Raw genomic sequence first — 12758 nt, forward strand, 5'->3', positions numbered from 1 at the left:
CTATTTTAAGTGGGGTTTTTTTTTTGGTGAGTGACTAGTCATTTTTCAGTCATGTCTGACTCTCTGTGACCTCATTTGGGGTTTTCATGGCAAATATACTGGAGTGGTCTGCCCTTTTCTTCTCCAGCTGATTTTATAGGTGAAGAAACTGAGGCAAACAGGGTGAAGTGACTTGCCCAGGGTCTCACAGCTAGTAAGTGTCTGAGGCCAAGTTTGTACTGAAGTCTACCTGATTCCAGTGTTTAGCAAGTATAAATAGGCCATCTTTAATAAGCACATCCAAACTGCAGTGCAGGTTTTTCCTTCTGCCATCTTCAACTGTTATCCAGTGTCACTCAGCAGGAAAGTTTTTATCACTTCTTGGAATGATAAAAAAATATCCATTTTCCATTTGTGTTGATAGCTGAAAGCCCAGTGACTACTATTTTTTAAACTGGAGGCCTCTTGTAAATAACCTTGGTGAAAGTAAGATTTGATTCTTGGTGCTACATAAATGGGCCCTATAGATGTGAATATGAACTCTTATCCCATCAAATTGGATTATTGCTATTATTTTAATGGTGTCAACACCTCTGAGAAATATGTAATTGGTGATAGTGATTCGTTCTTGACGTGACTATTTTCCTGATTGTTCTGACTACAAGCCTTATTAGTATACTTTAATATCTTCGGCAGTTACAGTATTTCCTGATAACTTTTTTCTGACCTTGGGAAGCATAGTTTTTATCTTTCATCAAACTGAATTGCCTGGTAGCAGCTAGTAGCCTGTGGTTTTATGCTGTACACACACACACACACACACACACACACAGCCACACCCCAAAAGTCTATGTTGCCTTTAAAAAAAATCACATTTTCTAGCTGCATCTATTTTTTTAGTCAACTGAAATTATGTAACTCTGGGTCTTTTGGCAATTCTGTGTAAAGTATTTTAAAAGAATTTATAGCTTAATCCCTTCTGGTTTTGAAATATAACACCAAAAGGCTCCTTTTTTGTAACTTGGTTTTGTCTCTCTTTTATTATAATTTGTGGAAAGAAATTTCTTCCTTAGGGAAGAGAGCATATTTTTAGGTTTTATGGGTTTTCCTACTGTAATACAAATCAGTTTTATAACCTTATGAGTTATTATTTTGTTTAGGTGGCTGTTTGGGGCAAATGACCTAGGGAATGTTTTTATTGCCTTTGTATTTTCTATCTTTCCTATATGTTATGACTTGTGTTGCAGAGTACAAGCTTGACTTTTTGATAGTAGTAAGCCATACTAAATAAAAATGGAACATTAAGGGAAATCTTTCAATGGAGAAATCATTTTGACTTCTTGCTGACCAATAGAAAATAGAATTACCTCATAGTATTAATTGTTTCCTCGAAAATGAAGTAGGTGGAATTGTGTTATAGAGAGCAACTTGTTCCATAAAGTGTTGGGACAAGAGAAGCATTTCCAGCCTACCAGAATTTCTTCTTTTCTTCTTCCTCCTATAGTAGAAATTTAAACATTTTGCCACTCCTGTTTGTTTTTTTAATAAGCTTTATTACCTATTTTGTATGACAGTCATTTCTGGATATTCTTCTCACAAAACAATTCAGCTGAAACAGGCAGTTCAACGACTGACTTTTTTTGACAAAGTACATGACTTTCTGTCTTACGACTCCCCTATTCCTCTGAGAGGGAGTGTGTCTCATCATCTGTTCTCCTGGACCACTGTAAGTGTTCCATTATTTAGAGTTAGGCTGCCTTTACTGATCTTTTCATTCACATTGTTGTCATTGTGCATGTTTTTTTTTTTCTGATTCAGCCAAGCCCATTTTAAGAACTTTTAAATGAAAGCATTAACACTTAATACATATGTAATGCTTAAAGAATACTATAAGTGATTTTCTGTAGCATTGAGCTGATGGTGGCATTAAACTTAAGGCAGATTGAAAAGTAGATAAAAATTATTTGGGGCACCTTCCTTTCATCCTCAGGATAAGGATAAGCTAAGCATTGTTAGTCAAGGGTGGTGGATTTCACTTGAAGAAAATAAATACCCAAATCCATCTTTCCAGTTAGGAAAGTGATGCAATAGAAGACTGTCTACAGATCCCTCCCCTGGTACTTGCTTATGATTCTGTCATGCTACCTCCTCCATCACCAATTGCTAGAGCCACACTCCTGAATAACACATAATGTCTTATATCAATAGTAAACCCTTAATAATATATATTGATTTTTAAACTGAATTACTGTATTTAAAGTTAATAGGATCATAGTTTTAGAATGGGAAGGGAAACTAGAGGTCATATAGTCCAACAAATAAAAAACAAATTGATGAATGGAATATATTTATATCTTTATAGTAATGTTGTTACTTTTTTCCTTCCTTTTCAGAGAAAAAGCTATCCTTATTCTTCACTGAGACCACTCCTCTTCTACCTATGCCTTTTTTCTCAATCTTATTTGCGCTAGGACTTTTGCCCAGGACCCTTTCACTCTGTCTCATGCATCCTGAACTCTTGTGTCTCAAGCCTTTTCCAAGATCCCTATTAGCTAGGTTATTAAATAATAAAAGTTTTTGCTTTTTTTCCTTCCCAAATAATATGTGTGAATTTTAACAGTTATCTTCAGTAGATAATACCATATTCCTGTTCTCTGAGCCTCAGGTTTCTTATCTGTAAAATTAGGGACTTGGATTAGATCAGGGGTTCTTAACTTGGATCCCTTTGTCATCAACCCCTCCTCAGAATAATATTTTTAAATTCATGAAATAAAAAAACATAAGATTACCAAGGAAACCAATTATATTAAAACACATTTACCAAATTAAAAAAAAAAGAGTTCCTGACTTATTCAGTGCCATATGAATTAAACTACCAAAAAATAATAACAAGATTCATCTGGAAGGTTTAGAATATCAAGGGAATTAATGAAAAGAAATGCAAGGGATGGTGGGTTAGCTGTACCAGATCTTAAATTGTATTATAAAGCAGCAATCATAAAATTATTTGGTACTGACTAAGAAATAGAGTGGTGAATCAGTGGAATAGGTTAGGTACACAAGACACAATAGTCAATGATTATAGTATACTGTTTGATAAATCCAAAGACTCTAGCTTCTGGGATAAGAACTCACTGTTTAACAAAAACTGCTGGGAAAATTGGAAAATCGTATGGCAGAAACTAGAAATAGACCAACATCTTACACTGCATACTAAGCTAAAGTCAAAATGCATACGTGATTTAGATATAAAGACTGATACTATAGGCAAACTAGGAGAGCAAGGAATATTTTACCTGTCAGATCTATGGAGAAAGGAAGAATTTATGACCAAACAAGAGATGGAGAACATTATTAAATGCAAAATCAATGATTTTGATTACATTAAATTGAAAAGTTTTTGCACAAAGTCAATGCAACCAAGATTAGAAGGGAAGCAGAAAGCTAGGAAACTATTTTTATAGCCAGTGTCTCTGATAAAGGCCTCATTTCTCAAATATGTAGAGAACTGAGTCAAATTTTAAGAATATACGTCATTCCTCAATTGATAAATGGTAAAAGGATGTGAATAGGCAGTTTTCAGATGAAGAAATTAAAGTTATCTGTAGTCATATGGAAAAAATGCCCTAAATCACTATTGATTAGAGGAATGCAAATCAAAACAACTCTGAGGTACTATATCACACCTATCAGATTAGCTAACATGACAAAACAGGAAAATAATAAATGTTAGAGAAAATGTGGGAAAATTGGAACACCGATGCATAGTTGGTAGAGCTGTGAACTGATCCAACCATTGTGGAGAGCAATTTGGAACTATGCCCAAAGAGCTATAAAACTTTGCATACCGTTTGACCCAGCTATACCATTTCTAGGTCAGCATCCAAAAGAGATCACAAAAATGGGAAAAGGACTTACATGTATAAAAATACTTATAGCAGCTCTTTTTGTGGTGGCCAATAATTGGAAATTGAGGGAATGGCCATCAATTGGTGAATGGCTGAACAATTTGTGGTATATGAATGTAATGGAATACTATTGTGCTATAAGAAATGATGAGCAGGCAGACTTCAGAAAAACCTGTACAGACTTATATGAACTGATGCTGAGTGAAGTAAGCAGAAGCAGGAGAACATTGTACACAGTAATAGCCACATTGTGTGATGACTAACTTTAATAGACCTGGCTCTTCTCAGCAATGCAAGGATCTAAGACATCTCCAAAAGACTCATGATGGAAAATGCCATCCACATCCAGAGAAAGAACTGTAGAGTCTGAATACAGATTGAAGCATACTACTTGCTCTATTTTATTTCTTTCATTGTTTTATTTTGTTTCTTCTGCCTTGTGGTTTCCTTAATGTGAAAATATATTTAATATGAATGTGTATGTAAAGCCTAAAAAAAGAGTTCTTGGACCCCAGGTCAAGAATGCCTGCAGCAGATAATCTCCAATGATCCTTCAAGGCATTATTGTTTCTATTATTCTTTCACTCTACATCACTATAATGATGGGAATTTGGAATACCCTATCAGGCTAGGGGAGGACTTGTGGATCTTAAATTTTACTCTGCTTACATATGTGCCTATCACTACTTTCACCATTTAGGCCCTTCATCTTTTTAATTCTTCCTTCTTCTTCCACATTCCCCAGGCCTTCTCCCGCACTGTAGAACAGGAATCCAGAATGCAGTACTTGTCAAAAAGAACATAGACTTTAAACAACTAGATGAAAAGGAAAACTGTTGTTGCAGTTGGGTTCAGTTCAAAACAGGACATGTTCTTCCCCTTCAGAGGATGAAAAAAACATTCCAGCAGTAGAGAAATCAAAGGTTCCAGAAATTCATCAGCTCTGAGAATTAAGGGAGAATTAGGTAATGACAAAGTTGAGAAATTAGGGAGGAGTTGGGGAGAGTATCTCCCTGGTAACAGAAAAAAAATATTGAATTGAATCCCAGTTTGAGGCATAGGGGAAGTATCAGTGTAAGTGAAGACAGAACTGATAATTTTGGTTGCAGATGTTACTTCATGTGTTACTATTTTTCATTAAGAATTGAAATACAGATTACAAATCTGAGGTGTTGAAAAGCTCCTTATATTGAGAGCGAGAGACAGAGAGAAACTTACTCAAAACTCCCTGTTTTATTTGTGGAAACAAGTTTAAAAATAGGATAGCTTTTCTAGTTTTTTTAGTTTAGTTTTATTTTGTTTTGCTTTGTCATTAATTTCAGTGCTTTTATTCTCAATGTTGGTTTGCCTACTGAGAAATGTTGTAGCTAATGAACTAATAAAATTTTGCCTAATTTTATGTTGGTAAAATAGAGCTTGGAACACAATGAAAATTGTCCTATGAATTAGAAATTTAGAATGTTTGAGGTGGAAGGGACTCTGGAAAGGAGAGCACTTTATATACTCTCATTATGCCCTCCTAGTATTATTTTACTTATATTTGCATCTCTGTTTTATTTCTTTTTATGAGATAGTAAACTCCTTGAGGTCGAGAACCATGTATCATTTGTCAGCATTTTAACAGTTGCGTGGTGCTCAATAATTTTTGGTTAAATGAATACATGAATGAATCAACTCATCCATTCTCTCATTTCACACATTAGGAAACTGAGACCCTGAATAGGTAAGTTACTTGTCCAAGGGCATGGAGTTAGTTAGTGGAAGAATTGAAAATCTAGTTCTTCTGACTCCACAAGTAGTGCTACTTCTTGTTCTTGTTCTTTTTCTCCATCTTCATCTCCTCCTCCTTCTTCTCATCATTTCATCCTCCTCCTCCAGAATGAACCCTTTTGACAAAGAAAAACAACTGAGTAAAAATATTAAAAACTGAAACCTGTATTATGTCCTAATAGTCCCCCTGTATCTCAAATGTGAGAGAAGATGTATATCCCTTTTTAGGACCTTCATTTTTTACCCCTTTCTTAGGTTTTAACTTCATTTTAGTGATATTTTTGTTTACATTATTACATCATTGTATAAACTGCTCTCTTGCTTCTGTTTCTTTCACTTGGCATCAGCTCATACACATTTTTCCATGTTTCTCTGAATTCCTCATTTAGTCATTTCTTAACATACAGTATTACAATCACATACCACAGTATTTTTAACCATTCCTCCATGGCTTCCATCAATATTTACTGTCACAAAGAATACTATTAATATTTTGGAATATATTGGACTTTTGTTTCTGTCTTTGACTTCCTTGTGACCAGTGGTAGAATTGCTGGATCAAAAAGTAGTAGCGGGGGGCAGCTAGGTGGCGCAGTGGATAGAGCACCGGCCCTGAAGTCTGGAGGACCTGAGTTCAAATCAGGCCTCAGACCATACACTTGACACTTAATAGCTCTGTGACCCTGGGCAAGTCACTTAACCCCAATCGCCTAAAAAAATTAAAAAAAAAGTAGTAGCAGCTTAGTCATTTCTCTTACATAATTCCAGATTTATATCCTGAACAATTAGATGGCTTCACATCCCTATCGATAGTGAATCAAGATGCCTATTTTCCCACAGCCCCTCCAACATTAACTGTGCCCATATTTTATTATCTTTGCAAGTTTACATGGTGAAACCTCAGAGTTCTTTTAACTTCCACCTTTCTTACTGTAGTGGCAAAGAATTGGACACTGAGGGAGTGGCTCGTCAGTTAGGGAATGGCTGAACAAGTCATGGTATATGAATGCTATGGACTATTATTGTATTGTAAGAAATTATGGAGGGGAGGGCTTCAGAGAAATCTGGGAAGACTTGTATGAACTGATGCAAAGTGAAGTGAGCAGAACTAGGAGAATGATTTATAATACCATAACATTATTATAAAGACAAACAACCTTGAAAGACTTAGTAACTGATCAATGCAATGACCAATCATAATTCCAAAGAACTCATGATGGAACATGCTACCCACCTCCAGAGAGAAAGATGATGAACTCAGAGTGCATACTGAGGCATATGTTGTTGCTGTTATTGCTGTTGTTATTTTTTTGACATGACAACATGGTAATTTGTTTCTCTTGACTATATATCTTTGTAATGAGACTTGTTTTCTTGCTTTCTCAATAGGCAAGGGCAGAGAGAAGAAGAAAATTCAGAGATGAAAATAAAATAAAATTGAATTAAAAAAAAACATCTTACAATGTTCCAAGAAGAACTTTCCAAGTAGGGATTCTTAACCTGGAGTCTGTAGATAGATTTTCAGAAACCTTGTGAAATTTGATGGGGAAAAAAATCTTTGTTTTAGTATTGAAAAAAATGGCTCAGGAGATGGGAGTACTTAGACAGGAGGGAAGAGAAAAATGAAAATGAAGTGTAACTTGAAGCCAAGGAAAACAGAGATTATCAGGAAGAACTCTGCACTATTGCAGTGGTCCCAGTGTTGGACTTGAAATCAAGACACTTAGATTAGAATCCCACTTCAAATATTAATTGTGTGGCTGTGGGCAATCATTTAACTTCTCTGAGTCTCAGTTTCCTCATCTGTAAAAATGACATTAATAACATTTGCACTACCTATTTGTTGTGAGAAAAAATACTTTGCAAACTCTGAAGCATTAGATCTGTATAATTTGTTGTAATTGTCACCTCTGAAATCTTCCCCTTTCTAATACATCCTATATATTGCTGCCAGATGTATATTCTTCATGCATAATGCTAATCATTTTACTGATCAAAAACCTGAACTGACTACCCATTACCTGTGGAATAATATACAAACTCCATAATCTGGCAATCAATGTCTTCCATATACTGACTTCATCTTAACTTTGTAGTTCAATCTCCCCTCATATATTCTATGCACCTGCCAAATCAGATGATGTGCCACTCTTTACACATTCTCTTTTCTTTCCCTCTTCTGTGCTTATGTGCCCATATTATACAATCATGTCAGTTATAAGTTCTTTTGAGGGTAGAGCCTGTGTCTTTTTTATCATTATGCATTATCCCCAGCACTTAATACAGTACTTTGTATATGGTAGATACTTAAAATTTTTTGTTAAATTCTGGATATCTAAAATATCTCACCCATTTCTGCCTATTGAAATTGCTCATGATGATGGAAAGCGTGAAATGTTGCTTCCTCCATGAAGATTGCCCTCATCTCACCCACAACTGGAAGTGAATTCCCCTAGCATTGTTTTGGGGTTGGGTCTTTTTTGCCTCTCTTAATTACTTTTCACATTCTATTTTTATTTTGTTTCTTTCTGTCTATTTCTTATCTCCATCACTAGGGAGACTGCCTGGCACGTAGTAGGTGTTTGATAATTTTTTTGTTGATTAAAAACAATCCTCCTTTGAATGGCAGAAATCTTTTCTTTTTCATTCTCTTTACAGGAATCTAGTATGTTGTCTCACACGTAATAGCTGATTAATAAATATCTTGAAATGCATGAATGACACTCTGGCATCATCACCCACTTCACCTACCTATGACCTTATTCTCATCTGCCCCTACTTCCTTTGATGTCTTTTTCTAGGAATGATAACCTCTCTCTCATTCATCTTCAATTTCCTGCCCCCTCCTTCATTAGCTCCTTGTCATCTTGCTGCAAATAGTATTGGATTTCCCCATCCTTTTTTTTTTTTTTTGGCTAGGCAATGGGGTTAAGTGACTTGCCCAGGGTCACACAGAGCTAGTAAGTGTTATGTGTCGGAGGCCAGATTTGAACTCAGGTCCTTCTGACTTCAGGGCCAGTACTCTATCCACTGCACCACCTAGTTGCCCCTAAATCCTTTTTTTTTCTTAAAGACTTTTAATCATAACATATATGTATGGCACCTTCAAGCTTGTAAAGTGGTTCATATAAGTTATCTCATTTAACTTTCATAATAAGTCCTGTAAAGTAGATACTCTAGACATTATCCTCATTTTATAGGTGAGGAGAAGTCAAGTTATTCTTCCATGGTCACATAGCTTAAGTATCAAAGTTTGGATTTAAATTGTGATTTGCTGTGATTTGCACTGATTCCGATCCTAGCATCCTACTCTACGATGCTACTCTCCAGCAAGTTACAATCTCATTCCTCTCCTCCTCTCTATTACCAGACTCCTTTAGAAAAGGTGTCTACTCTTTTCTCAAATCCTTGCAGTCTTGTTTCTGTACTCCAGTCATTCTATTGACAGTGTTCTTCAGAAGTTACCATTTTCTTCCTCATCTTGAAATCTAATAGCGTTTTTTGAGTCCTCATCCTTAATCTTTCTGAAGATGGTGAACAGTTTTTCTAGATACTCTCTTCAATTTACTTCAAATACCAAGAGTTCATTGGTTCTTCTCCCATGTCTTTAGTTACTTCTCTGTCTCCTTTATGGGCTCTTTTTCTTCTTCCCAATCCCGACTTCTCTTTCTACATTCTCTCTCTTCACAATCTTATTTACTGCCATGACTTTAACTATCACTTCTACATAGATGAATCCTAAATCTATATCCCAAATGGGGTCACAAAGAGTCAGACAAGACTGAAAAATGACTGAACAGCAACAAAATCTATACCTGCATCTCTGACTTGTCGCTCTCAGGCTCCAGACTCACATCTTCAACTGCCTTCAGGGCATCATGGATATTTTGATGACACCACAAACATAACAGACCCCAAGTTGAACTTCTTTTCTCCCTTCCCTCAATCTGCCCCGCTTTTCACTTCACAATTTCTGTCACTAGTACTATTATTCAACTAGACCTCCTATCTTTTATGCTTCCTTCTCTCATATCTAATCATTTATCAAGCCCTGTTAATTTCCATTTCCATAAGCTGAGTCATATCCACCCCCTGTTCTCTGTTCCCCCTGCTATAATCCTAGTACATGTCTTAGTTATAATCTACCTGGACTAATGGAATGGTATTCTAACAGATTTTTCCACCTCTGTTCTCTCCCTCATTCAAACCATCCTCACATTACTACCAGACTTGTCTTCTGTATGCACAGATCTCATACTTATACTCATTCCTCTGTCCAGAATCCTTAACTGGTCCTTTAATTCACAGCAATTCAACTGGGGTCTACACATATTTATTTCCTAGTAAGTGAAGTTCAAATTCTTTTGCCTAGCATTCAGAACCTTCCATCCTCTAGAGCAGGGCTTCTTAAACTTTTTCTATTCGCGACCCCTTCAGCACTTCTTAATCTGTGAGTTGAGACCCACAGTTTAAGAAGTGTTGCTAGAGCCAACATACCTAGTCATCTTTATCTCCTACTTCCCTTTGTATATTATACAGTTCAGTCAAATTTGATGCTTGTTGTCCCTATATAAACTTTTGTAGTCTACTTGCCTTTGCTTAGTCTGTTTTACATTTTTTGAATACCTTCTGTACCATATCCCCAATTACCTTTCTTTAGATGGAAGTGGAAGGGGGTGATAGTGTTTACATCAATGGACAAGCATTAAGCACCTACTGTGTTCTTATCACCATGCTTGACTCTGATGATACCCAGACATAAACAAAGGTAGTCAGTGCACTCTAGGAACTTCACATTCTAAAGGAATTTCCCATGATAGCTTTTTTTGTTCAGTTATTAGTTCATGTCTATAGGGGAAATAAAACAGGATTCTCTGGATATCACTGAGGAGGTTCTGTAGTATTCTGGGACTTGGTGGTATTCATACAATGTCACTTACAAAGTGGAATCACTGAGGACCCTATCATCTATAGAAAATATCTCTTCTATTTGGAGTCTGCTGGAATCTTCCATGTTGGCTAACATAGGTCTTTTTCTTTTATGTCCCTCTTACTCAGAGGGCTGGCAAACAAATTTATCTCTATGATTGTATCTATCAAAGAATCTTAACATATTCATAGGAGACATCTTGTTGGAAGAAAGATTTTAAGACTACATTTTGCTCTACTGAGTCAATTTTTTAAATATAATCAGCAAACAATAAATTATTCAATATTTCATCCTCCCTAGCTTTGTCAGTTGTGTAACTGTGAAGAAATGGTATAATATAGAATTGTTTTCATATATAGAAATCCTATACCTCCCCCCACCCCAAAGTGTTAGCCATGTAAAGTTAGAAATGTTGCCTTATGCATCTCAGTATCTTTACCACTATATAACACTACTAGGGTAGTGTTATATAGTAAATACTGTGTGACACTGGGTAAATCATTTAACTTCTCTCAGCCTCAGTTTCCTCACTTGTAACATGGGGATAATAGCACTTATCTCGGTGTTGTTGTGAGGATCAAGTGAGATAATGTATATAAAGTGATTTTTAAAACCTCAATACACTCCATAAATATTAGCTATTGTTATTAGTAAGTACTTGTTGAATTGAATTAAATTAATCACCCCAGAGAAGCAAGGACCAAGAAATCTAAACACCTGCTGGAAGATGTACTTTTTATTTATGTTTTCTTTATTTCTGGGGAAATGCTGCTAGCCATTTGTAATTGTTGAGATGATACCTGAGAGCCTCTGCAAAATAGAGGAGTTTACTACCTATCCTTTCAAGGATTGGTTCAACCAAACCTTTTTGAGTTCTGCTGTCTTGGCACTTATGAAATATTCTTTGGTATAAGAGAAATAAATACACCAAGTGATACTATCAGAGGTGTTTGAACCAATTTGCAATATATAACAGGTGTTATATAGCCTTGTGGCTATCTCTAAACAGCTCTAAATCTCTTCCTCCTCCATCTGAGATATAAGTAGAACAAGTGGTTATGAAAACTGTAGGCAGTGTAGTCAAGCAGATTTGGGCTTCTATTTCCTATGTACTGTTTCTGAACCAAATATTATTGATTATGTATCCCATCTGGGTGGTCAGAGTTCACCTCCATCAGTATTGTTCTGGGTCTGCCAAAGTATGCATTTTATAGAGGTTCCCAGTGGCTCACAAGGAAAACAAAAACTTGAGCTACATTTACCTCCCTGAATACTTCTGAAATGTCTTCATAGGAATTTGAATGTGCAGTCTTCTATGAGACAGTCATCGGCTGCCAAGCAGAAGCAAGAAAGGAATATGAACTATATATCAATGGAATAGGAGGTCATAGGTTCAGGGACCCTGAGCATGCTCTGTTTCTTTTTAGTATGGCAGAAGAGCTATGTTACTGGTTTCAAGCCACCAAAATATTCCAAAAGCATTTGGATAAAATTCCAGGAATGTGAGAAAAATGAATGCTCTGGGGAAAAGCCCAGGGCAGGCTTAACCACAGTTACTGCATACCGGAACACAAATCAGCTTAAAAATACTTCATAGATAGGGAAGTTAAGCTGTTTTTGTGCTATGAAGAGTTATAATAATGCCTTTCCTAGAAATATCAGTGAGATACCAATAAGAACTATGATACACAATTTGAAGTTTGTGTGAATGTTGAACATTATATAAAGAAAAGAAACAAAATGAAATAGTAAGGGAAATGTAGAAATTGTAATTACTTTTTTTCTACTTATAATAGATAACGTCTATTTCCTAATCACCTCTATCATTCAAAATTTTTCAGAGTATTGAATTATTCATATAATAAGGTTGAACATGAATATTATTTCCATTAGGTTATTTTCTCTCTTTTTTTCATATTTGAGGTTTAGAAAATAAAAACCAAATGCAGTTATCTATTCAACTTCAGCAGCTTTTTATTCAGGCTACATATGAACTATAGCAAAAAAAATCCCAAGTAGAATATAGCTAACTTCAATATTGCATATATCTATCATATCTACCAGATTAGTGTGTATATCTTAGTGTAATAGGACACTGTGTTTGTAGTCATAAAGGTACTGCTTTGAGTTTTGGTTCTGACCCTTAGCTGTGTGACCTTCAGTAAATCACT

The 12758-nt window shown here is 35.7% G+C and overlaps 1 protein-coding gene across 2 annotated transcripts in view; it reads left to right on the forward strand.

The window, feature by feature from the left end:
- Positions 1-12758, forward strand: part of LOC114053901 (tyrosine-protein kinase Lyn) — a 146552-nt gene that overhangs the window by 97309 nt on the left and 36485 nt on the right. The window lies entirely within an intron of this gene.

The sequence above is a fragment of the Vombatus ursinus genome, unplaced genomic scaffold (genome assembly GCF_900497805.2).
Source record: "Vombatus ursinus unplaced genomic scaffold, bare-nosed wombat genome assembly UNPS02014812.1, whole genome shotgun sequence".
NCBI lineage: Eukaryota > Metazoa > Chordata > Mammalia > Diprotodontia > Vombatidae > Vombatus > Vombatus ursinus.